Source organism: Podarcis bocagei (assembly GCF_964188305.1).
Source record: "Podarcis bocagei genome assembly, chromosome: 7".
Taxonomy (NCBI): Eukaryota; Metazoa; Chordata; class Lepidosauria; order Squamata; family Lacertidae; genus Podarcis; species Podarcis bocagei.
In genome coordinates this window covers 51,491,088-51,516,024 of record NC_138132.1, presented here as the reverse complement: position 1 = coordinate 51,516,024, position 24,937 = coordinate 51,491,088, and the positions used below count along the sequence as shown (strand labels likewise).

Sequence of the window (24,937 nt, the reverse complement as noted above, 5' to 3'; positions counted from 1 at the left end):
AAACTTTGCATGTCAATAAGGACATACCATGGACGTCCGCTGTCCTTAAGCGGCCTGTGAATGTCATGTTCCCTTCCAAGATTACAAATAAGAAGTTCAGCACTGCATTCCACATCCACCGGAAGATTCATATCTCCCTGGCCGCCGCTTTAAAGTGATTACCACAGAGTTGTTATTCCACCATGTGTATATATCATAAGGATGTCTCAAACATCTGTTTACATTTAATGGCTGGGGCCGGGCGGGGGGGGGGGAAGAGGCCCACAGAATTATATATTTTATATTATTCTCTTTCTTCCAAGACCAAACGCAGGAACAGATGGATATAAATGATTTCCAACCAATGATGGAAGTACAGGGTGATATTAATTGGCGGCTGAGATGCCATTTCCACACCACACGTGGCTAAGTGCCCAGGACACTTTTACGTGGCCAAATCCAACCCCAGATTGAGCTTTGTGGTTGGTACCCACAAACTGACACGCAATTTGCCGACAAACAAATTGTGCGACTTTATAAACTGGGTGCTCAAACAAGGGAGGATTGTGTCCCAAACTTCTTGCCTTTGCTGCAGGATCACTAGCCATGGTTCTGAAACCTAGCCACTGGTCTCTGGACTACCACCTTCGGTATTTTTGGGTGTCCTTTGGCTTCAGGTCAACTCCAACTCACAGCTTTGTCTTCCACCTGGGCTCTCACCTCATCAGAACAGAATCTGATATGGATCAGATCCTTTGGCTGCTCAGTCTTCTCCCCCCCCCCTCTTACTGTGTGTGTGTGTTGTGTATGGCTCCTTGTTACTATATTTTCCTGCTGATGTTGCTTGGTGCATTTGTTGTTGTTTTTTTCTTAATTATTACTTAAATGCTGGAAAAGTTTCAAGAGGTTTTTTTTAAATAATAATAATAATAATCACGATTTTCCGTGGAAATGTGGAGAACTGAATTTAAGATTGGGACAATGAGAAACTGAGAGACACTCAAACTGACAGATTTTCCCTCCCACCCTTGGAACCCTTTCTAAAAGTCTTGTCTCTTGGGCATCTGATGATCCAGTGCCAGGCAACTGTTCCACAGGTGCAGATCCTCCTCTAACTATTTATTAAATGTCTATCCTGTCTTCCCTTGAGTGCATGTGCAGGCAGGCAGCTACGGGTGTCTATGGACTGAGGCACTGATCCAACACTGGTATTATTGGAAGTGGAACTGAACATGGCACCTCTGGTTCATGTGCATGAGCGCGAACACACACACACCAAAAACCATGCAAAAAGAAGCATCCTCAGAAGAATGCAACAGTTCTGTCTTCCAAAGTCACACTGGGTTGCCAAGGAAAGAGCAAGTGCCACCATCCATTTCTTGCAAGTCCCAAAATAATTAAGTAAGATTTAGTGATTTGAGAGAAAGCAAACAAAGAAGGAAAATTGTTTTAAAAACAGCATTTTGCCCATCAACCTCACATAGGACACTGATGAAACAGAAGATTGACAGATTCTAAAGATTTCAGCTAAGTCAACAAGATTTTCATTTTTAACCATCTAATCTCACTGATCCATGGATCAGTGCAGGCCTTTTTAATCTATATACTCTGAGTGGGGGTCAAATGCCAGTTGTCTCTCTGGCACCCTAACCTCGCCATGCACATTAATTCCACCTTTCACAATTATTTCTGCCACTGAAAGCTTCCGGAGAGAGCTGGATAATAAACACAAACAACGATGAAACAAACAGTGAGTACTATTTGGAAACAATTCAACCACTGTCTTGGTGCCAATATGAGGCCTTTGTGTTGCTTTGGTTTCACCCAAGGATGGGAGACTGTGACAAACACATCGTGTGCTGGCTCTCTCTCCCCCTCTCCAGGGAAGTGGCTTCACTCAAGACACTTTTAAAATGTTGGCTCCTTTCTCAAAGAATAATTTTGCCTCTCCAAGTTGTAAATAACATCCAGGGCCATAAACAGCCAGCCAGGGTCATGGCGCATCTCACATAAGCAAGGGGAACACTTGAGCCTCCATCGGTGGCATAGCCAAAACCTCTCCCTTCTCCCAGGAGTGTTGCGGTCACTTGTGAATGTGATGCAGCTGTGGGCCATTAATGCAAGCAGGGATGGACCAGAGGCTGGGATTCCAAGGGCTGAGAAAGCATCGCAAGCATGTCAGAAATTCAGGATCTCTTAGAGGGGGAAGGGGAGGCTTTTTCTTCTTACACATGTTCAGTGTGTGAGGATAGAGAGCAGCTGGGAAATGAATGGAGCTCTGAGAAGTCACGAGTCCATCCTCAAGGGGGAAGCCATGAAACATTACAGGCTTGTAGTGAAAAATGATGGTATGCCTGCAACAGATGTTCCTCTCCCTCCCTCTCTCTCTCTCTCTCTCTCTCTCTCTCTCTCTCTCTCTCTCGGTAGGGCACATTGCAATGAATTTATAAGTTGCTGCCACACTGCTCTTCCTTCAAAACCGCATCCAGCAGCTTCCCATCCCATCAAGCCATAGATCAGATTCCAAGCCATTCAGAAAATGGTGCAGAATCAGAAGCTCATGTGATCTGCTCCAGCTTGCATGACTTGTTGCACATGAACAATCTTTAATTGCATGTGTGGATCCAGCAAAAATCATTCAGGCTTATGGAAAATGCATCCCTCTCTCATGATATACTAGAAGTGGTGGACATGCAATGAAGCTGAATGATGGAAAGTTTGGGACAGATAAAAGGAAGTACTTCATGCGGAGCATCGTTAAACTATGAAACTGGATCCCTTAGGAGGCAGTGATGGCCACCAACTCTGACGGCTTTAAAAGAGGATTAGATAAATTCCTGGATGGCATTGCTTTCAATAGCTACTAGCTACTACAGCTATGTTCCCTGCCCTCTACTATTGGAAGCATCAATGCTTCTGAATATCAGTTGCTGAAAACCGCAGGAGAGGAGAGCACTCTTGTGTCCAGGTCCTGCTTGCAGGTTTCCTATAGGCACCTGGCTGGCACTGTGAGAACAGGATGCTGGACTAGATGGGCCATTGGTTTTTATGCTTTTATAGGATGGTCCTGCTAATGCTTCCTCTAGATGTCATCTTTGGGGTTCCCTCCAAACCTGAAACTGTATATCTGTAAGATGGGATTTCTGTAAAGTAATAGAAACTGCTAAAGTAGGTCAAAACAGACACTTTGTTATGTTAATGGACCTAGCCAAGTTTGCTAAATGTTGGCTTTGTTATGCTAAGCTTGGGCAAAAGTGTTGTGTAGGAACTAAATAGCTGGAGAGATTTCTAGAAGGTAAGTTGCAGAGGAGAAGTCCTCTCCTCTCCTCTGGCTGCAAAAGTCAGTGACTGTAAGAGAAAAGTGGAACTGAGCACACAGTTTTGTCAGTGGGGGCTAGAAAGCACAAGGAGGGTTGGATTTTGTTCTCTGTGAGAACCCAAAGCTATGCCTAATTGACTGGGGGGAAGCTAAGATCTGCTGGGGAGTGTTAATACTATGAACCATCTCTCTTACGTTCTGCCTGTATATAAGAGCAAATAAAACCACACATCACAAAGACAAGCTTCTAGAGACCTTCCTTCCAACAAAAGCAAAGCCAAGGGATGCACCAAGCCCCCTTTGTTTCCTAACTGCTGAGAGAATGAGGTGCATGTAACATTTGCACGCAATCCTGTGGAAATAATGTTTTCCCTTCAGCTTAATAACAGCATCACTGAGAACTTTCCTTCCGCTTAGGTACAACGGCATTTAGGCACCAAGATTAGATCAACTGAGAAAAACTAAAAGCCAGGTTGTTTTACACAATTCTTTTAAAACAAACAAGATTCCTTGGTGTTAGGTACCACCTGTAGGTGAATTTCAGTGTGAGTTCTTTTCTTTTTGTTGATATGGATTTAAAGGGGGGGTTTAGACCACATTCTGGTCCATTGAGTGGGGTTAATCTCATAGCCTATGTCATTCTCCCATTGTTTTTTGATTGCGGACCACCTCACTCACACATAAAAACAAAGATCACCACAGCCAATCACAAACAAACAATCACACCCTAGGCCAACCCCAACCTCTCTCACCACCAAAGGAACACAAGTGAACAACACAAGCAACGCTGACACTAAACTCTACATACATTAAACATAATAGAAACACCGCCACCCGACCCCACCCCTATCCATCCTCCCTCCCTCCACCCCCCTTCTTTTTTCTTCTTTTTTCTTCTCCCCCTAATGCCTCAACAAATGAAACGGATTTGTAAAAATGTTACATGGGAAAAAAATATATACAAGGCATTACGCTCACTTCTGTAAAACAAGAAAATCCTTAATAAAATATTTAATTAAAATAAAATAAAACAAACAAGATTTTACTCATCCAAGGGCAAGAGGGAAAGCAGAAAACTGAAAGCTTTTAGAGGTTATACATAATTATGTGAGAGTAAGGTAGAGTATATTCCCTTCCGTATAGCACAGGTAAGAGAGAGAAAAATGTGGCTTACTTTTCCTCATAGTGAGGGCATGCCTAGTTCAGGATTCTTGAAGAAGTGGTTTTGTTGAGAAGGAATCATCCCTGCTGCTTCCAGAACCAACCTTAAATAGAAAAAATAAAACAAAATACATGTATAGAGGGACTTCTGTGTGAATACGATTTTTAAAAAGCATTAAACATGGGGGAGGGAATCTCTGAATAGCTACCAATATTTATCTTCAAAATGAATGTTACACCCCCCCCCCTCCAAAATCAGAAAATTATAGCCACCACTGAGCTGTAAGATGGACTTTATTGCTGGAATTGGTTTTTGGAATCTATTGTTTTCAGAAAAATATAACTCATGTATTATATTTCTGAAAATTTTGAGTACGAAGAAGAATGCATTAGATGATTTTCTGAAATGCTTATTATTATGCTGTGATTGTATTATTATAAAGTGATGATAAACCCACACACCAAAGCAAAGAAAGGAAAAAGAGGTTTCCCCATTATAAAGAAACCACCACAGTTCAAAATGTACTGGGACCAAACTGCACCTCTCAGTTGCAGAACTTCTCCCCTCATTTGCTGAAATCCCTTAGCTTTGTACTTATAGTACAATCTGCTGCCCTACAAACAAAACCCAGAAGCAGTTTCTAGTATCTAGTATCTATTCCAGTAATACAATAACAATACATACTAAGACATATAATATCACAGGAACATAATCCTGGGGGGAAACTAAAAATCAACAACGAACAGTTCATTTAACCCACATAAACGTTTAAGTAAGCATACAGCTTACCAGCAGACCAAGTCAAAGTATCCATTAAACAACTCCCTTCTGAAGGCTTCAAGGGCCGGAGGGTAGAGCAGCACAGGTGAAGCCAACCACACCTTGATGGCGAAATTGCTCAGGCTTTTAAAGTGCATAACCTGATGTGCATTTTATGCTTTTCCTGTGAGCTTTATACAGTATATTTAAATTTCTTGGTCACTTCTTATATTGGGATTTCAGGGAAGGGCACAATAAGAAGCATATATTAAACACAATTAATATTTTATATATGCTATTTACTGCTTAGCTACTACTTTTATTGTATTAGAGAGTTTTTTTGAAGGAATAATGCTGTTTTATTAATTTGTTTGTCTTATTTAATAAAATTTATACAATTTGATTAACAGCAGCAGCAGCAGCAGCAACAACACCTCAAAGCGGGTTACAAGTGTAGGTGCAGATAACGCCAAGGTTGCATGTTTGATCCCCATACAGGACAGCTAGCTGCATATTCCTGCCTTGCAGAGGTTTGGACCAGATGATCCTCCAGCTCTATGACTCTATATATTTGTTCTAAACTGCTTTAAAATTTCTTGAGATTATATATCTGGAAGTGTTTGGTTTTTTTGTCCCCCCAAGAGAAAAAGAGACATAAAATAATGAAGAGCAGGCAGTCTTCAGCAGGTTCATTAAACAACTGAGCAACAGAACAATCTGCCATGCAAAAGTGGATAATTAAACATCCACATCTGATTCCAAGTGGTTTGACCCTGCTCTTTTGCTATTTGTATCTAGATTTATTCTTTTTATTTTAAATGATTCATTTCTTTCTGTTCCCAAGTATTTTTTTCCAGAGGCTCTGAGATTGCAATCATGGTGCTATTAGCTAATGAATCCCAAACCCAAATAATGAGAAACTCAGGGTGTGGGTCCACTTACAAACAATGGGGGAAACTCCACTGCTACAATACCAAATGCTTGAAATTAAGAAATGAGTAAAACCTAACTTGAACTTCAGCCCCCCCCCCCACCACAATCTTGGCACTGCACCAAAGCAGGGACCCTCCCTTTCCATTGATTTTGCTCTGGTATAAATAGCTCATCAGCAAAGAAAAGTGAGTTTAAAGTATCAAATGTTCAAATTGTGCTCATCAACAAAGAGGATGCTCTCTTCCCTCTTGAAAGGAGGGAAGGCTGAGCTTGGACTGAATGAAGTGCCTAATGATACCTTAGCTGGTTCCTGCATCAGGGTTGGCTATTCACCAATCCTGCTTCATCAGCAACAAAGGAACTCTAATCACAAAAAGGCCAGGATTCAATCACATGTACTGAATCCCGCCTGGTTTTCATCTTATTTTTCCTTTTATTGCACAGACTCCATTAGAGTGAGTCTTTCCGATAATCAACATGGCAGCCATCTCCTTTTGAGAACAAGACGTTAAATAGGCCGAGCATTAGCTCCACAATATAATCATTTTACCTGCTTCCTATGCCGATTCAGCTTTCACTCAACACTTACTGGATTTGAGAATATCAAGCTAATGTCACAGAATAATTTGTTTGCAGAGTACAATTGCATAGGGAGGGAAGCACTGAATGCCGGCTCAGTGTTTGCTCTGAGTGGGTGTGGGGCAGGGTGCGGGCCAGAAAGGCTGCCTGTGGCTATCCAAAACGTTTCCTTGTATACAAAGTGCAATAAAAAGAATAACTGAATATGTCTACATGTATATTCTAGCTTTCCTCCAAAGAGCTCAAGGACACAGCTCAGGGTGGTGCACATAGTTCCCATCCCCACAACAAACCTGTGAGGTGGATAAGAGGCAGTGACTGGCCCCAGTGAGCTTCATGGCTGTGGGGATTAAACCCTGGTCCCCCAGGTCCTAGTCCAGCACTCGAACCACTACACCACACTAGGTCTTTGACTAAAGGCTCTATTTATGATGTTTTTATCTTATCTATTCTACTGTCACCAAAGCATAAAACAAATGCATCAAAATAAAACCGCATATCAAAATGGTCATTGATAGGTAGCATAAAAATGTAATGGCTGCCAGCTGAAGAGGGGGGGGGGGAGAGGTGCCAGTGAGTGAGGACTGTCACAATCAAAGCCACATTTCATAGAATCATAGAATCATAGAGTTGGAAGAGACCACAAGGGCCATCGAGTCCAACCCCCTGCCAAGCAGGAAACACCATCAGAGCACTCCTGACATATGGTTGTCAAGTCTCTGCTTAAAGACCTCCAAAGTAGGAGACTCCACCACACTCCTTGGCAGCAAATTCCACTGTCAAACAGCTCTTACTGTCAGGAAGTTCTTCCTAATGTTTAGGTGGAATCTTCTTTCTTGTAGTTTGGATCCATTGCTCTGTGTCCGCTTTTCTGGAGCAGCAGAAAACAACCTTTCTCCCTCCTCTATGTGACATCCTTTTATATATTTGAACATGGCTATCATATCACCCCTTAACCTCCTCTTCTCCAGGCTAAACATGCCCAGCTCCCTTAGCCGTTCCTCATAAGGCATCGTTTCCAGGCCTTTGACCATTTTGGTTGCCCTCCTCTAGACACGTTCCAGTTTGTCAGTGTCCTTCTTGAACTGTGGTGCCCAGAACTGGACACAGTACTCCAGGTGAGGTCTGACCAGAGCAGAATACAGTGGCACTATTACTTCCCTTGATCTAGATGCTATACTCCTATTGATGCAGCCCAGAATTGCATTGGCTTTTTTAGCTGCCGCGTCACACTGTTGGCTCATGTCAAGTTTGTGGTCAACCAAGACTCCTAGATCCTTTTCACATGTACTGCTCTCAAGCCAGGTGTCCCCCATCTTGTATTTGTGCCTCTCATTTTTTTTTGCCCAAGTGCAATACTTTACATTTCTCCCTGTTAAAGTTCATCTTGTTTGTTTTGGCCCAGTTCTCTAATCTGTCAAGGTCATTTTGAAGTGTGATCCTGTCCTCTGGGGTGTTAGCCACCCCTCCCAGTTTGGTGTCATCTGCAAATTTGATCAGGATGCCGTTGAGTCCATCATCCAAGTCGTTGATAAAGATGTTGAATAAGACCGGGCCCAAGACAGAACCCTGTGGCACCCCACTAGTCACTCTTCTCCAGGATGAAGAGGAACCATTGATGAGCACCCTTTGGGTTCGGTCAGTCAGCCAGTTACAAATCCACTGAGTGGTAGCATAGTCAAGACCGCATTTTACCATTTCCTGAGGCTGGAAAGCTTTTACAGCAAAAGTGGTGACTCTTGGTTCAGAATGTCTTTATCTATGTACAGAGAGAGTGAGAGTGAGAGAATCCACATTCACACCACACATTTTAAGCACTGTGGAACCATTTTAAATAGCCATGGCTTCCCCCTGTAGTTGGTTAAGGGGGTCAAGCACTGTTAGGATACAGCTGCAATACGTTCAGATTTTCCCGGACAATACCAGGATTTCGAAGGCAGAATTGACGTTGGGGGGGTGGTTCCAAAAGGTGGCACTTTGTCCTGGATCTTAGGCAAGTCAGTCATGTTTTTTTGGCCTAACAACTTGGGGTTGTCTAAAAAAAGCTCATCAATTTCGGGGTGTCCTGGTTTTTACTTTTTGAAATACGGCAACCCTATGTTAAGAGGCCCTTATTCCCCTCACAGAGTGGCAATTCTCAGAGGGCTTTAACAATGAATAGTAGTAATAGTGTAAAAGCTGTATTGAAATATTTAATAATTGCAATTTAAAATGAGAATGACATACCCTTCAACATTTTGTGAGGAAAATTCAGGGCATCCCCCCCCCAACCATCCTGCAACTCCCCCTCCCTGGCCCTCCTGCTCTCCCCCCCTTCCCCCTCCTTATCCCTGCTATCTTTGGCTTCCTGCTCATGAGGCGATGTGTCTCCAGACGACGTGAGCCTAAGTGGCCCTGGGAAGGCCGTGCCAGGCCTGGCAGCCTCCAGAGGCAACACAAGGCCTAGAGCAGCCCCCAGAAGTCCATGCCAGGTCTAGCCAAGCAGCTGTCGGATATAAAACAAAACCTGGAGCAGCCCCAGGACCCACAACACTATCTTTTCCCTGCACCAACTGCACTTCCAATGGCAGGAGGGGATCATGGGAAGATCCCAGAGGTATACCACAATGATTAGTACAGGAGGACATCAGCTGATCCCAGGCCACTTAAGGGTTATTAAAGGTGCGCCCTCTGGCTGCTGCCTGGTTTGGTGGCCTTCTCAGTGGTGACTCCCCATTTGTGAAATGCACCCACTGGTTGGGTGTGTCTGTCCTGCTCGTTATTGACTTTCAGGAGACATTTAAAAACATTTGATAGCTGAAGGACACTGGACATTAGCAACTATGAGGGAACAGGATTGCCTTTGAATCTTTTAGATGTTCTAAACTGTTTTGAGATGGTTTTCAAATGTTTTGAATATGTGATTAAAAAACACACCTTTAATTGTATTATTTTAACCTTTTGATGTTTACCGCTCTGGGCTCCGTTGGGCTCCCACCTTCCGGGTGGGAGAGAAATTTAGGAACGAAATAAATAAACTCAAAACTTTGGAATTAGTCTGCCACAAACTGGAAGCTAATGCAGATGATATGGATACCAGTGCTATTTATTCCAAAGAGGAGAGGAAGACCACAACTCACTGGATGGAGCACTTGCTTTGCAGGCAGAACGTCCCTGGCATTTCCAGTTTAAAAAGGTTCAAAGTGCAGGAGAGTCCTAGAGAATCACTGCCAGTCAGAGAGGGCAACGCTATTCTAGATTGATCAATGACTTGGTTGGGGAAGGCTGTAGCTCAGTGATAGAACATCTGCTCTGCATGTAGAAGGTCCCAAGTTCCAACCCTGGTATCTCTAGGTGGAGCTGGAAAACCTCCCTAGGCTGAAGTCCTGAATACCTGCTGCCAGTCAGTGTAGAAAACACTGAGCTAAGTGAGCCAATGGTCTGACTTGGTATAAGGCATCGTCCTAAATTCCTGGTGTTCCATTCCTCTAATCCGCCAGCTCCAGCTGACATCCTGGCTGCCACATTCTGGGCCAACAGAGGCTCCCAAAATGTATTTGAAGGCAGAGAGTCTCATGCGGGCAATTCATGGGTAAAAGGCTGTGAGTCACATCTTTGCAACCCAATGGTGAGTTAAGAAACTGAAAGAGCAGTTCATAAAAGAATGCTGCAAAAATAGCTGCTTAATTTTATGTGGGCTGTTGTCCTTTTTGAGAAGAGTAAGAAGAAAATCCATTCCTCAGAAGGACACCAGAAGGGGGACCAAAGGAGTGCACTGTTAACATGTGGCAGCCATAAACGGTAAGAGCTTTACCAAATCCACCTGCCAGGATCAGGAAGTGATAAAGAGAGCCCCCTTGGAGAGGAGAGAAAATATTTGCAGACACCTTTAGTGTCGTTCGGATAAGAAGACCCTCCTGGAAGAGGACAGTGGAAAAACAGTAGATCTTTCACTCACAAAACAAAAATAGAGGGTTTACCCCTCGCTGTAGGCAAAGCACGAGAACTGGCTACCCGTGGAGACTTCACAGCTGCAAGGCTGACATTTCAACAGGGTTTTAAAGGAAAGCGTAAGAGCAGAGCATTTAAGCAAAACCTTGAGGTTAAACCATTTAGATGCAGTTGTTCGGATTTCAACAGCAGCTTGTGTGAGGAACATTTCATAGGAACACTGGAAGCTGCTTCAAGCTGAGACATTTTATTGCTCTATACTGCATAGGCTTAGTATCGTCTACACTGACTGGCAGTGGCTGTCTGGGGTTTCAGGCGAGAGGAAGGTGTCTTTCCCAGTCCTGTCTGAAGATGCTGAAGACTGAACCTAGAATCTTTTGTATGCAAAAAGGATGTTCTAACATTCAGCTATATCTCCCCCCTCCAAAAACACACCACTACAGTGGTACCTCGGGTTAAGTACTTAATTCGTTCTGGAGGTCTGTTCTTAACCTGAAACTGTTCTTAACCTGAAGCACCACTTTAGCTAATGGGGCCTCCTGCTGCCGCCGCGCCGCCGGAGCCTGATTTCTGTTCTTATCCTGAAGCAAAGTTCTTAACCTGAAGCACTATTTCTAGGTTAGCGGAGTGTGCAACCTGAAGCGTATGTAACCTGAAGCGTATACAACCCGAGGTACCACTGTATTGAGGTTCCAGAGGGAGTGAACAAGTAGAGAGGGATATACAGAACTGCATTTTTCAATTGAGCAGTAGACAATAGATAATGCAGTGAAAAGTTGAAAGAGCTGGTCACAAAACTCTCTGAATTTTAAAACGGATATTTTGCATCCAGGCACCTGTCCAGACACATCTCCCTGGCTGGATAAGGTCTGTAGTCACCCTGTTCAAAGGCCATCTGGATTCCCCAAAAGAGGCTTGTGAAACTAAATTGGACACATCTGTAGACACACACAAAATTAAGCCACGTGCTGGTGAGAGGGAACCTTTGACATCATTTGTCACTTTGCATTTCTTTCTACATATTGGTTTGCACAGAGGGGTTCTCTCCTCCTCCTCCTCCTCCTCCTCCCCACACAGTAAGTTACTGTAAGTACCTTTTAACTGCAGAACAAAGCCTTCCTGCCAAAACAGCCCCCTGGAAAAAGGCACTTTCCTGGGATATTTTTCACTTTCCAAGAACTGAATAATGTCAGAAACAAGAAGCTATAAACTTTTATCTAGCCTCTCCCTCAACTGTGCTTCTCAGGAAAAAAATGTGGAGGGGGGAAGTTAAGTCAAATGGGAAAATCTTTTACAAAAACTACTGGTAGCCATAACATTTGCCACGTGAGATGGGGTGAGGGATTGGTGATGTGATTGGCTGGAATCACCCAGGTGAAGATTCATTCTCAGTCACCTTTGCTATCAGGAATGTCCTCACTTAGCCAAATCTGATGAGCTACATGACAGCATGACATTCTCACATTCGCTAAGTGATCTCTGATTGGCTAGGGACGCTCTAGGAAGGAGAAAGTTCAGTAGACACACACATACCCCAACTTGTTCAAGAACAGAAGAAGAATGGTGGAAATAAAGCAACAGCAAAAAGGTATTAAAGAGGTTTATAGCTCTCCCAAAGCTATAGTGTCAAGACAAAACTGCCCAATGAAACTGATTATCAGTTTCAGCCTTAAAATGCTGAAGCTGACAGCCCTTTTCCAGTGTTACATCTCTTAAAAGGAGCATCTCCTATATGTGACAGACTCATCAAAAGTGTTGGGTGTTTTGGACTGTGGTCTTTGCAAAAATTACTAAAATGACTGGACAGCAACTATTGTAATCTCCAGATTAAGCGTTTTTCAGAGCAACAACAGGGTTTGCCATTTCAAACCTCTAGTTGGTTATATTCTTGCAGCTGCCCAGCTAGTTTGTTGCTCAATATTGGAAGGAAGGACCTAAATGGCACTAAAATAGCTAATTGGTATAAGATGACTTGATGAGTTGTTTTGATGAAGGAATTAACAAATAACCTACGTTTGGCTAAAGGAACAAAATATGAGGAGTCTAATTAGCATATTAGTGCTCTTTTGAGATTTGTGCAACCAAAAGTGAAACAGAGACATATTCCAGCAGCAAACAAAGCTTTCTGGCTGCTATGAACATGGTGTTCTTTAATTGTTATACTTTCTGATGGGATGTACTGACAAGATTAATGATTTTGGTGGTTTTTTTGTTTTTGTTTTACTTTAGACACTCCTTGTATCCCTCTACAAGATGAGGAGGGGATTGTTTTGTACTATTAAAGTTGTGATATTAAAAATATATATTTAAAACACACATGCGGAGTGCAGCTCCTAACAGCAAGTTCACTCACAGCATACTGAGAATAACGATTCTGACTTCGGAGATGAAACAAAAGAATTGGAATCTGCGAAAAGTCTTGCTTTCCCAGCACAATGTTTTTTTGGGGGTGTTTCTTTTCCTTTTTTTTCAGACAGTTGCGAAGGAAGCAGCTGTGATGACACCCCTCCAGAGCGGATCTTTCGGAATGCTGGAGCGGGTGATGGAAAGCGAGCGGCGCTAATCCCGGGATCCACACCACATATGCATTATTTTTCCAAGACGAAAAGCCAATTTCATAGGGCCGTAAATCAGCGGCCATAAAAATTAGCACTTTTGAGCACACAGAGCTGCAGCCAGGTACAAGATCTCAACTCTTTGAATACACAGACCACAAACTCAAGGAATGCAGTGTGTGAAAAACCCACACATTTGAAGAAGAAGAAGAAGAAGAAGAAGAAGAAGAAGAAGAAGAAGAAGAAGAAGGAGGAGGAGGAGGAGGAGGAGGAGGAGGAGGAGGAGGAGGAGGAGGAGGAGAAGGAGGAGGAGGAGGAGGAGGAGGAGGAGGAGGAGCAGCAGCAGCAGCAGCAGCAGCAGCAGCAACAGCAGGGAGAGGGATGCAAAGTGCACCACCCAGGGAGGACAACTGTAAAGATGGCACTACAAGAAAAGAGGCGAGAGCAGGAGCATTCCCATCCGATGCTGGTGCCAGTGTGTGCCCAAGGCGGCCCTGTTCACTGATACGGACATCCTCATCATTCTTATTCTTATCATTTCATTTATGAATCACGTCCCATGAGGCAGTGTTACATAACTGACTATTGGCCATGATGACTGGGGGTCTTAGGAGCCAACAGCATCTGGTGGGGCTGCAGGTCCCCTACCCTGGTCTACAGACCAGTCATGATCACTGTCCAAGGCATTTGGGTAGCTGCCCTTCTCATTAGGCAAGTTGTGGAATGAGGGGATTGGATGTGATCCATGGAATCCAGCCTCAGGCCCTGTCTGCACTATACATTAAAAGCAGTATCATGCCACTTTAAAAACTTGCAAATTAACTGTCATGGCTTCTCCCAAAGAATCCTGGGAACTGGAATTCATTAGGAGCACTGAGAGTTGTTAGGAGACCCCACACCCCCCCCCCCCAGCTGCAGTTCCCAGAGTGGTTTAACGATCAGTCTCCCTTCCCAGGGAACTCTGGGAACTGTAGCCCTGGGAACGGAATACGGGGTCTCTTGACAACTCCCAGCACCTTAGCAAACTATAGTTCCCAGGATTCTTTGGGAGAAGCCATGACTGTTAAATTGCAATAATACTGCTTTAAATGTGTAGTGCAAATGGGGCCTTGGTATGTTTAAAATAGGCCCAGTGAAATCAGTGTATCGCTAAGAATAATAGCTCAGTTGGTTAGAGCATGGTGCTGATAATGGCAAGGTTGCAGGTTCAAACACCATATGGAGCAGCTGCATATCTCTGCATTGCAGGGGGTTGGAATAGATGACCCTCAAGGGCCCTTCCAACTCTACTGTTCTATGATTCTACTAGGATCCAACCCACTGGTTTGTTCAGAATAAACCCACTGAATTTCATGGAGGCAACTAGTCTTAAGTCCATTTATTTCAGTGGGTTTACTCTGAGTAAGGTTCAGTTAGCTCCAGCCCTTTGTGTTTACTTTAACTCTGGACAGCAGAATATCTCCTTATTTAAGTGTTATTTGGAACTCTTTATTTTTGGCTCCTGCTCTGACACACGACCGATTATGTAATAACATACCAAAGAATAAAAGATTTATATTTATTAATACTCATCACCTGTTTTTGTTTGGATGCACTTATGCAATGAAGCTCTCCTTTTCCACCCTCTGCTCAAACACAAAAGAGTTACGGCGAGGATTGCTGGCTTGCAGTTCCACCTCTGCATCTTGGATGTCTACAAGAAGACATCCTGTAGAGGCAAAATTACCCAGCAAGGGCTCCAGAATCTCCACGCCTCCTGCTGTTTGAAATGGCAGCCCGCGGGCCAAGTGAGCTTAATGGCACATCAAGGCTGAAAGAGGCACTCCAAGCCAAACCTTTGGCAAATCCAAAAGGCATTCACAGCCAAAGCAGCCAAGCCAATTTGTCCACTGGGAAATCGGAGGACATTCTTGGACAAGCAACTTGAGGGACAAAGCCCTGGCAGAGGAAAAAGCTGGGCAACAATATTCTGTTTCTTGGCATAGGTCTGGGCTCGCGCTTGTGGGAAAGGAAGCAGGGAGGACTGGCGGCCTGGTCACAATAAGAGATTGGCTTCCGTTACCTAAAAGATAAGGAGGAAGCTGGAAGGAACTAGAACTTTCCATGTGAAAAGGCAACAAGCTCAACATACTGTGGCTGCCCGTCCTAACCCACCATCCAGAGCAGAACGTTCCGGGAGGTTACAGAAGTGCCAAATAAAGCAGTCACTAAAAACAGCTGTATCAACAACAGGATAGGAAAAGGCTGTGGCTCAGGAGCAGAGCACATGCCTGGCATGCAGAAGGTCCCAGGTTCAATCCCCAGCATCTCCAGGTGGGGCTCTGAGAGATGCTTGCATGAAACCCTAGAGAGCTGCTGCCAGTCAGTGTCAACAATAATCAACTAGTGGGACCAAGTGTCTGACTCAGTAGGGGGCCACTTCCAATGGTCGTGTTTTAGGGAGTAATTACTGACTCATGCCACTGTGACGCTTTCCTAAAGTAGCTTGGAAGTGTGGAGTCCAATATATTTGCCTCTGTGCTTACAACAGGCTGGTCCAATGACAGTTTCACCACAAGCAGAGTTTTTTTACAAGCGCAACATCAACAAAAAACACAGTGGTCGTGCAAATATGACCTTTGTCATTAAAAACAAAAATTAAATCATAATTGCCAGGACTCTTGCTATTTTTCTAGAAAAACTGGTGTTGAAACTCTCCATGAAATCACACTTGTAATGGCAATGACACCCACCGGAGAGGTGCGGGAACTGAATTCCAGTGAGTTCCAGCTGGAAAAAGCACACCGGCTAGGACTCAATGGGCAATATTCTGATGCCTCAAGTATCGGAATTCAGGAGGCTTTGGGCTCCTTTGAGAAGAGTCAGTGTAGAGCAGGCCAGCCCATCAGGGCAAAAGGGGCATTGTCCCGCCAACCTCAGCAGGACCTCAGCCAGCCCGTCTGCCTTCTTACAATCAGTCCAGGGGGCAGCCCTGCCTATCAGTTACCTCCTCCTTACTCTCAGAATTTCCCTTGTGGAACTCAGCAGGGAGAAGACAAATGGGGCCTAAGCTAGAATGTGTTGGTTCTGCCTGTCCTGGCCTCACCTACTGTTAGCCTCCCTGTTTTCCACCCTACCAGTCCCAATGGGCACCAGACAACACTGAGTTAGGACGTTAGAGTCAGGCCAAACGGACCCCATTCAGCCCTGAAGTTCACTGGGCGATTTTGGGCCAGCCCATTTCTCCCCAGCTCATTTTCCTCACAGCAGCTGTTGTGAGGATAAAATGGAACAGTGGTGTGGGGGGCTGTACTAGTTCTGGGGTGCTTGGCAAAAGTTTAGGATTAAAATGTTAATTAACAACAACAACAACAACAACAACAACAACAACAACAACGCGCTCAAGAGAGTTTCCCCCTGCCAGGATCTCTCAACAGTTGGGTCTATGGTTGGCTCTATGATTCCCCAATAAGTTTCCCACTTGCAGACCCTTCCTTATACTCCATTCATTTATGGACCAAGGAAAAGAGAAGAGGAGGTTAAGGGGTGATATGATAGCCATGTTCAAATATATAAAAGGATGTCACATAGAGGAGGGAGAAAGGTTGTTTTCTGCTGCTCCAGAGAAGCGGACACGGAGCAATGGATCCAAACTACAAGAAAGAAGATTCCACCTAAACATTAGGAAGAATTTCCTGACAGTAAGAGCTGTTCCACAGTGGAATTTGCTGCCAAGGAGTGTGGTGGAGTCTCCTTCTTTGGAGGTCTTTAAGCAGAGGCTTGATGTCAGGAGTGCTCTGATGGTGTTTCCTGCTTGGCAGGGGGTTGGACTCGATGGCCCTTGTGGTCTATTCCAACTCTATGATTCTATGATTCTATGAAAAGGGTCTGCAGTCAAGAAAACATTTGCAGGGTAAGTGGGTGAGGACACAACACTCTTCCCCCTATGCACCCAGAGATGTGGTGCAGTAGCAAGGGCCATTCCTGTCTCAGAGAGCCATCTAGCTGGAGCCCTCCCTCGTCCCCACTACCCACAAACTCCAAAGTCTGGTCTGAAAGAAATCCTTATGTTTCATTGTGTGCCTCTATGCGCCCGTCTGCTAAACCTTGCAGGTGACCTGACAGCCTCATTTTACCAGATTCAGAAAACAGGCAGGACGAGCAGCAAGCCTGCTTTGGGGAGGGAGGCACTGGCTCAGTGCCGTGTCTATGGTCTTCATATCCAGCCAAGAGCACTCGCTGTGAAGACTCACTCACCATCCTCGGTGATTTAAATAGCAATGAAATGTATATTTTCTGAGAACTGGGACAAAACACTTCCCCAGCAGGGAGGAGGGGATCCCATAAAACCTGCTACCTGTGTGCTGTCTGCTTTGCGCTTTTCGGCATATATGGAGACATCCAAACGCCACAAGGCAGGCTGGCCGTCAAGGGTGATGGGGAGAGCAGATGGGGAGATGGAAAGCACAATTTTATTTTATTAAAAAAAACAATGCTCTCCAGGCTTGGCTTGCACCAACGCAAGGATCTGTCAAACCACTGCTAAGGAGCCAGAGGGGAGGTGTGGGTGTTAAAGGGGTATAAAACACAATATCCAGAGAAGCAGGAAAAGGTCAATCCGCCAGTATTGCTGCAGAGTATTTCATTTCAGCTTTCAGGCTGTGTAAGCTGATCTTTGGAAAGAAAGCAAGTGAATGCCCATGTGTCAGCTGAGATGTTTCCTGCCACTGTTTACATCTTGGGGGTAGGGAGAAGAGAGAGAGAGAGCGGGGGGGGGGGAGGAAAAGAAGCCCAGTGCTGGCTTAATAGAAACTACAAATCATAGATGAGCACTGTTTTTAATTGCCAGGAATGTTTTGAGTTTTATCCTACCCGGGCCAATGCAATTAGCAGGTATCTTACAGGAAGCACAGTGTTGCATTGTGCAATTTAGGTTAATTAAATGAGAGCCCAATTAAAGGTGGCTTAATTAAATGGCAATTAAATAAATTGCAACTAATTACTTCTTAATCCCCCTTCGTAGCTGAAAGTGAACAAATCAGTCTATCAAGTTGCAGAATCATTTTTGCCTGAGTTTTGCTTGTTCATTTAATGCAACCCTATGAAAATCTTTTGGAGAATTCTCCAGATGTACATGGACAGAGACCGCCTTTCCACCCCCTCTTAAAAAAAGAAAATGTTTGGTGAAACTGACTTGACACCATTTTCAGCAGAGTTCACTGCAAACCACAATTCCCATCATGCTAGGCTGCCCTATTTCAAATTGCAAACTACAATTCTACCAAATATCACAAAATAGTGTGCAAGCTTCAAGCTCTCCAGAACTCTTCACCATCTTCCTAGCTCAGTTTATAATCTAGCCAGATTAAGAATTCTGGAGAACTCAAATGCTTGCTGGTTATTTTGTAACATGGGGTTTGGGATTTTGATTCTGGGCTAGCAAGACTACCTTAACTTTTTGTGTAGATATCACCTCAGTGTTTCTTACAAATGGATGAGGATTATCATTCCTATTTCGTCCACAATGCTGCACTGAAGCCGCTACTTAGGGTGCTCTGTCCCCCGCCCATTTGTCCAGTGCAAAAGCAAAGAAAAGCAAAGAAGAAAACAATTTTGCAAGCAGCTGCTATGGCAGCTCATGGTTCTTTAAAAGAGATATAAGTGATGGCCACTCCCGCTTCCAATATCTTAAGAATCCTGGAAAGAGCAAAGGCCTCATTTGCGAAACTGACCGTACTTTTGCAAGATGCAAAGACTAAGCAACAAGAGACACAAAACCACGCAATGGGGGAATGAATCTTTCTGATCAAAGAATAAAATTAAGCCAGGGAAGATTTCAAATTTTTGACATTGCTCTCATCAGCTTTTCCATCTGTCCTTGAGCACCGAGAGATAGCAAAATACTATTGGAATAAGAAGAATATTTAAAACACAATATAAATATTGTTGACACTGCCTGCGATATCTCACTCACCAGGGCAAATGTGTTTCATTAATCTTCCCATGCCCTTTTATGCAGGATATCTTATCTTGGGATCACTCCTGAGCTCACTCCATAGGACATCACAAAGCTACAGTTACGCCAATAAAATATGGATTAAGCATTATTAATATTTAACTGATGGACCCAAAGCATGTTCCTAGGGGGTTGGATTTCTGCTGGAATTTTGCTCAGTTCAGAACAGAGGCACTCACCCCACCCCAATTCTACCTGTGGTACCCAAAATGCGGATCTCTGTTTTGTTTTGTTTTTGAATATTTGGAAGAGATGTGAAAGGTGGATGCATTTCTGCCGGAATATTTTAATTGTACTTTTATCATTAGGTAGCTTTTATATTGTTGTGATCTGCCCCAGGATAACTTATGATGAGGAGTGCTATAGAAATTCTATAAATAAATTGCGCAAGCATGTATATAAAAGCAGATCCTGTACATCAAAGCACTTGCAGAAGCCCAAACATTTTGCCATGAAGAATTGATCTCTGGTTTGTTGGTCAGTGTAACCAATGTATGATTTCTGTGATTCACTGCATGCTACCAGGATCCAGAACAAACTTGTCCTAAGTGCTGTATGATGGATAGATGGGTGGATAAATGGATGCAAATAGATTAAAGGGCAGATTGGTGGGTGGGTACATACATACACAGAGAGAGATTGATGGATATAAAACTTATTCACAGAAAGTTCAATTTATGCCACAATCTACTCAGTTCCAAATACAGGTACATGTCAGAACGCACTCCCCAATCCCACCTGTGCTGCCCAGGGGAGCTTACAGTATATCAGTACTTAGAACACATGCATTGCATCCAGAAGTCCAATCTTTGGAATTTCCAGATTTTTAAAAAAATGGTTCTCAAGTTTGGGGGCCCAGAAAAATCCCCAGCCAGAAGTCCTTGAGGTTTCCTGTCCAGCAGAGCAATTGTATCAAAAATATCAAACTAGAAGTTGCTGTAAACCCAATTCTCCGTCATCATTCTAGCAACCATTCTCAGAAAGTATCCAAACATTTGCATCTGCAATTTTCCCTGGCCTTCATATAATTCATAAAATAAATACAGATGACTTGAAGCAAAGGCACAGAATCTGGTTTTCCCCCAATGAAAGGTTTTCATGAGCTTGTCAAACAGAACTGGTCAAATAGTGCAAGCGGGAATTCCCAAAAGACAATTTCATGATGGCTGTTACCATGGGGTGCAGGTATCCAAGATTATCAAAGGAACCAGAAAAAATAATGCAAGAAACTGAATCTTCTAAGAGGGTGCCCGGGGGGGGGGGGCATTAGCATTCTGAAAGAAAGTATTGAACAAACCCAGGCTTTACAACTGGAAGACAAAATATGTGGATTTCTACATATTTTGGATCCCCCCCCCCCTTATTTGGGCAGCAATTAAGCGCATTTGCAATAACACTCACAAAAACGGAGTCCGTTATCTTTGCTGTGTTTTACTTCCCACTTTTATATTGTATTATTTTACTGACAGGAGAGTGTGCAATTCAAACTGTCAAAACATTGCGATAATTATTATAAACTGTTAGGCCACAAATCATCGGCAATCCCCTATTAAAATAAACATGGGGAAATGATCATATAATCAAGCCCCCACCTGTTTTCAATATCCAACTCCTTTCAGGGGAGTCGCCGTTTCTCTCCTTGTTCGGTTTTTGAAAACACAGCCATCACCGCTCTGTCAGCAACTGGGGCATCAAGGGGCCAAGCCTGGGCCCCTGAGAGATGTCCCTGGGTTCCCCTAGCTGCCAAACTCAGAGGCAAAGCAACAGAGGTATGGAGAAAGTGGTACTTTTGGCAACAGATCTCACTGGCTGGCTGATATTGGAATGGTGCCCATTCCCCGAGATCAATGTCACTGGTACCGGGAAATCTAAAGGGAACTCTTGTTGCAACAGCCATTAAGCTCAGATCACCGTACATTTAATAGCACAAGACTTCTTCCCCACCTCCCATCCCCCCAAAATTAATCATTGGAACTGCCATTTACACCTCACTGTGTTACAATTCCCAGCCCCCTTGACAAACTATAGTTCCTGGGATTATTTTGGAGAAGCCTTGGCTGCACACACACACCATACATTTAAGGGACATGGTTGTTATATGAAACAACGGACTGCTATCAGCTGAGCCGCTGCAAAGGGGAGCCTCTGGGTGTCTGTGACAAAAATGGAATTGGGGTGGTGAGGCTGAAATCAGAGTGAGACCAGAGGCATGTGCAAAAATCCCTTTTTCTATGCCCCTATTAAAGAACAGGCAGCCTAGCGTCTTCCTTTGCATCTGGGCCAGTCTGCATAGCACCTTTGCTACTCTCAGAGGCAACAGGAACTGGTCAGGGCTTCTCTTGAGCCTGGGCTCCATCTTACCTGAGCTCTATCTTACAGCATCTTTGAATGCTTAAGTTTCAGCCTCGGAACAAGAGAAGTAATTCCAAAGAAGATGATGCATCTGGGCATGTGCAAAGTATCATAAGATGCCTCACCAGTACAGGCAAGCATGAACACACACGCTGGATTTCTATTGCCCCTAACATTTCTAGTGCAAATAATGGAAAAATTGGCAGTACCAAAAGCCTGTACCAAAAAAAATGGCATCAGTTTGTTTTGTCAGCCATATTTAACAACAAAGGAAGGTTGTTGCTCCTTTTCAGTGGTGGCACAGGCTCTCACTCACATCGAAAAAAATAAGCAAAAAAGAGGTTTTGTAGCACCTTAAATATAAAACATGGGTGGACCACAGTTTATATTAGCAGATGCAAAAGTATTATCCTGGATATAAATGGTTGGAAGGGCATTGCAAACGGTGAGGTCAGAGCAAAATGCAATGCAGAAAGCAAAGTGATAATAATGTAAACAGTAAAAGGTAAAGGTAAAGGGACCCCTGACCATTAAGTCCAGTCGTGACTGACTCTGGGGTTGCGGCGTTCATCTCGCTTTATTGGTCGAGGGAGCCGGCGTACAGCTTCCGGGTCATGTGGCCAGCATGACTAAGCCGCTTCTGGCGAACCAGAGCAGCACACGGAAACGCTGTTTACCTTCCCGCTGGAAGTATTTATCTACTTGCACTTTGATGTGCTTTCAAACTGCTAGGTTGGCAGGAGCTGGGACCGAGCAACGGGAGCTCACCCCGTCACGGGGATTCGAACCGCCAACCTTCCGATCGGCAAGCCCTCGGCTCTGTGGTTTAACCCACAGCGCCACCCGTGTCCCCATGTAAACAGTAGTCATCCACAAAACAGTTGCTGGTGATAACACAGGCACCCTGACATTGTATCTTTCTGATGCCACCAGACTCCCTGCTGTTTTAGCTGCAAGAGTCTCACACAGCTGCCCCTCTGGAAAGAGTTAACAGAGAGAATTGCTTCAGGGTGGGCCCGTGCTGGGGCCAAGTCTGCCATCCAGCCAGGCATTGCTGCGACTCACCAAGGTGCTGCAATCCATCACAGCAACGCTGCAAGCAAACTCAATGCAAAAAGTCAAAGTGAACCCAGCAGAAGCCTCTTGGTGACACGCCTTTTGCAATTGCTGCTGCAGTCAGAGCCTATGATGGAGAGTAGCACCGTTAAATAACGCTGAGTGCAGACGTGCTGGAAAGGGACCCATCAACATTCATGAAGTATTGACCTTCAAGTCTCCACCTCTCATGAGTTATGGGCCCTCTCCGACCGACCCACCCACCCGCCCTTCTGCACTCCCCCACTGGTGTATATAAATTGAGGCAATGATTTATTTGCATCCAGCAAGGAAAAACAAGTGGGATATTTTACATATTTATATCATAAGATAAACCGATACTTAAGCTGATCAAAGTGAGCGGAAGATCTGGAGGCGATTACTGCGGCTATTTGTTTAACAGAGGTCACATTGCACATGGAGTAGGCAAATCGGCAGAGGGCCTGCGGAGCATCTGTTCGGCAGTCTGGGAGAAGGACGGAGACGGCAAAGGCCAGATCCAAAACCAGAGCAAAGGGGAAAGCTGCGGCCAGAACTGTGGGGCTCAGCAGCCCAAGGACCCCAGCTGAGCCCAACCCTCGGGTCTCTTGAATCACAGGCAAAGGAGCAGAACATGCTGCCATGTTTACACCCAGGGCAAAGTACTTGCCAGTCTTGCCCAGAAGTGAGTAACCTGTGGCCCTCAGCCTAGTCACCCACAGGTAGCAGAGAGGGGGGGGTGACAAAAAGAGAAAAAGGGGACGCCTCACCTTGTTTTGGCTCCAACCCTGCTCACTAGTTGCTATTGATAGGCCTCTGCTCCATGAATTTGTCCCATCCCCCTTTAAAGCCATTTAGGTTGGTTGCCACCACTGCCTCCTGTGGCAGTGAGTTCCATAGTTTAGCTATGCACCGCATGAAGTATTTTCTTTTGCCTATCATGAATCCTCCAGCATTATGCTGCATTGGCTATCCATGAGTTCCAGTGTTATGACAGAGGTAGAAAAACTTTCCTCTGTCCACTTTCTCCTCGCTATGAATAATTTTTATGAAATTTTATCAGGTCGCTTCTTACTTAACTTTTCACTAAACTAAAAAATCCCAAACACTGCAATATTTCCTTGTAGGGGAGTCGCTCCATCTCCTTGGTCATTTAGATTGCCCTTTTCTGAACATTTTCCAGCTCCACATTACCCTTTTTGAGGTGAGGCGACCAGAAGTTCACCCAGTATTCCAAATGATTTGTAAGACTCACATGCCTCAGTCTCAAACTCCTGTGAACCTGGGCCAGCGGTGGCAGTTCCCAAACAGGGGGGACAGCAATACTAGATAGAAGCAAGGGGAGCCTAAGTAGAAGAGCCCCAAAGGACCAGAAGAAGGTGGGTTCACCCCATTCCAGCATCCTGTTTCCCACTGGCTAATCAGTGCCTACTGCTGATATGCAAGTGTGCAGCAAACTCCCACTGCCTGTGCCACTTTTAGGACACTTGAGATGCAAGGCTGGCTATCCACTGCCTTACTCCAAACCATTCTTGCATTCAGCTGGCGCCCCTTGTTGATACGCTTGCCCCTGAGCCTTTGAGCCTGCCACTTAACATTACTCAACAGTCAATGAGCCACTTAACAGGTGGCTAATGAAATGCACAAGAAATTAAGCAGATCGTTCATTGTCAACCGCTCATCCCCCAGAGGGCACACAGTCAGATTTCGCTGGTCAATCAGGAGAAACAAATGGGCTTATTCCCATTCATGCCGCTAACAGTTTAGGCTCTAGAAAAACAAACTTTAGAGGGTCCAAGGCTTGTGAAGGTGGAGAGAGAAGCAAAGATGGCACAGCCAAGTAGAATAAAGAGCAACAACACCCCCCCCAACATAGATATGTAAGATTACACAGCCACCATTTCTCAGTAACCAGTGTACCCTCAAGTGTACATGGATGTTTTTTAAAAGTAATTATTTTGATTCCCAGGTTGAGAGCCTGAACTTCAGCCTGTACAATGAGATAATAGAGAAACTCAAATTTAGGGATCATATCAACCTTTGAACCATACTGGGAATGGAATCAAAGTATAAACATTCATTAATAACAGGTTCAAACTCTAAATAACTCTTTCAACAGAAATCAGCCCAAACAAACAAGATAATGAAATAATGAAGGGCGGGGAGAGAACAGTCTTCTTGCTTCACTGAACTTTAGACAAGCTTTTCATATTAACTCTGGGGGTGCTAATCACAGGCTGGGGAATTCAAAATGGACCTTACTTTCACTCTGCTCATATCTGGCCACAATCTGGCCATTA

General features: G+C 44.3%; 1 protein-coding gene across 6 annotated transcripts in view; it reads right to left on the bottom strand.

Moving 5' to 3' along the window:
- The window catches only part of ZNF469 (zinc finger protein 469), a 278,243-nt gene that overhangs the window by 234,405 nt on the left and 18,901 nt on the right, over window positions 1–24,937 (bottom strand). For 3 of the 6 annotated variants that reach the window (XM_081202588.1, XM_081202586.1, XM_081202591.1), the window contains exon 2: window positions 4,473–4,563. The gene's annotated coding sequence lies outside the window, so the exon portion shown is untranslated. Of the gene's footprint in view, window positions 1–4,472; window positions 4,564–7,024; window positions 7,043–8,957; window positions 9,000–20,803; window positions 20,823–24,937 lie in introns of those variants that run through there. The other 3 variants (XM_081202589.1, XM_081202587.1, XM_081202590.1) reach the window with 3 other exon arrangements.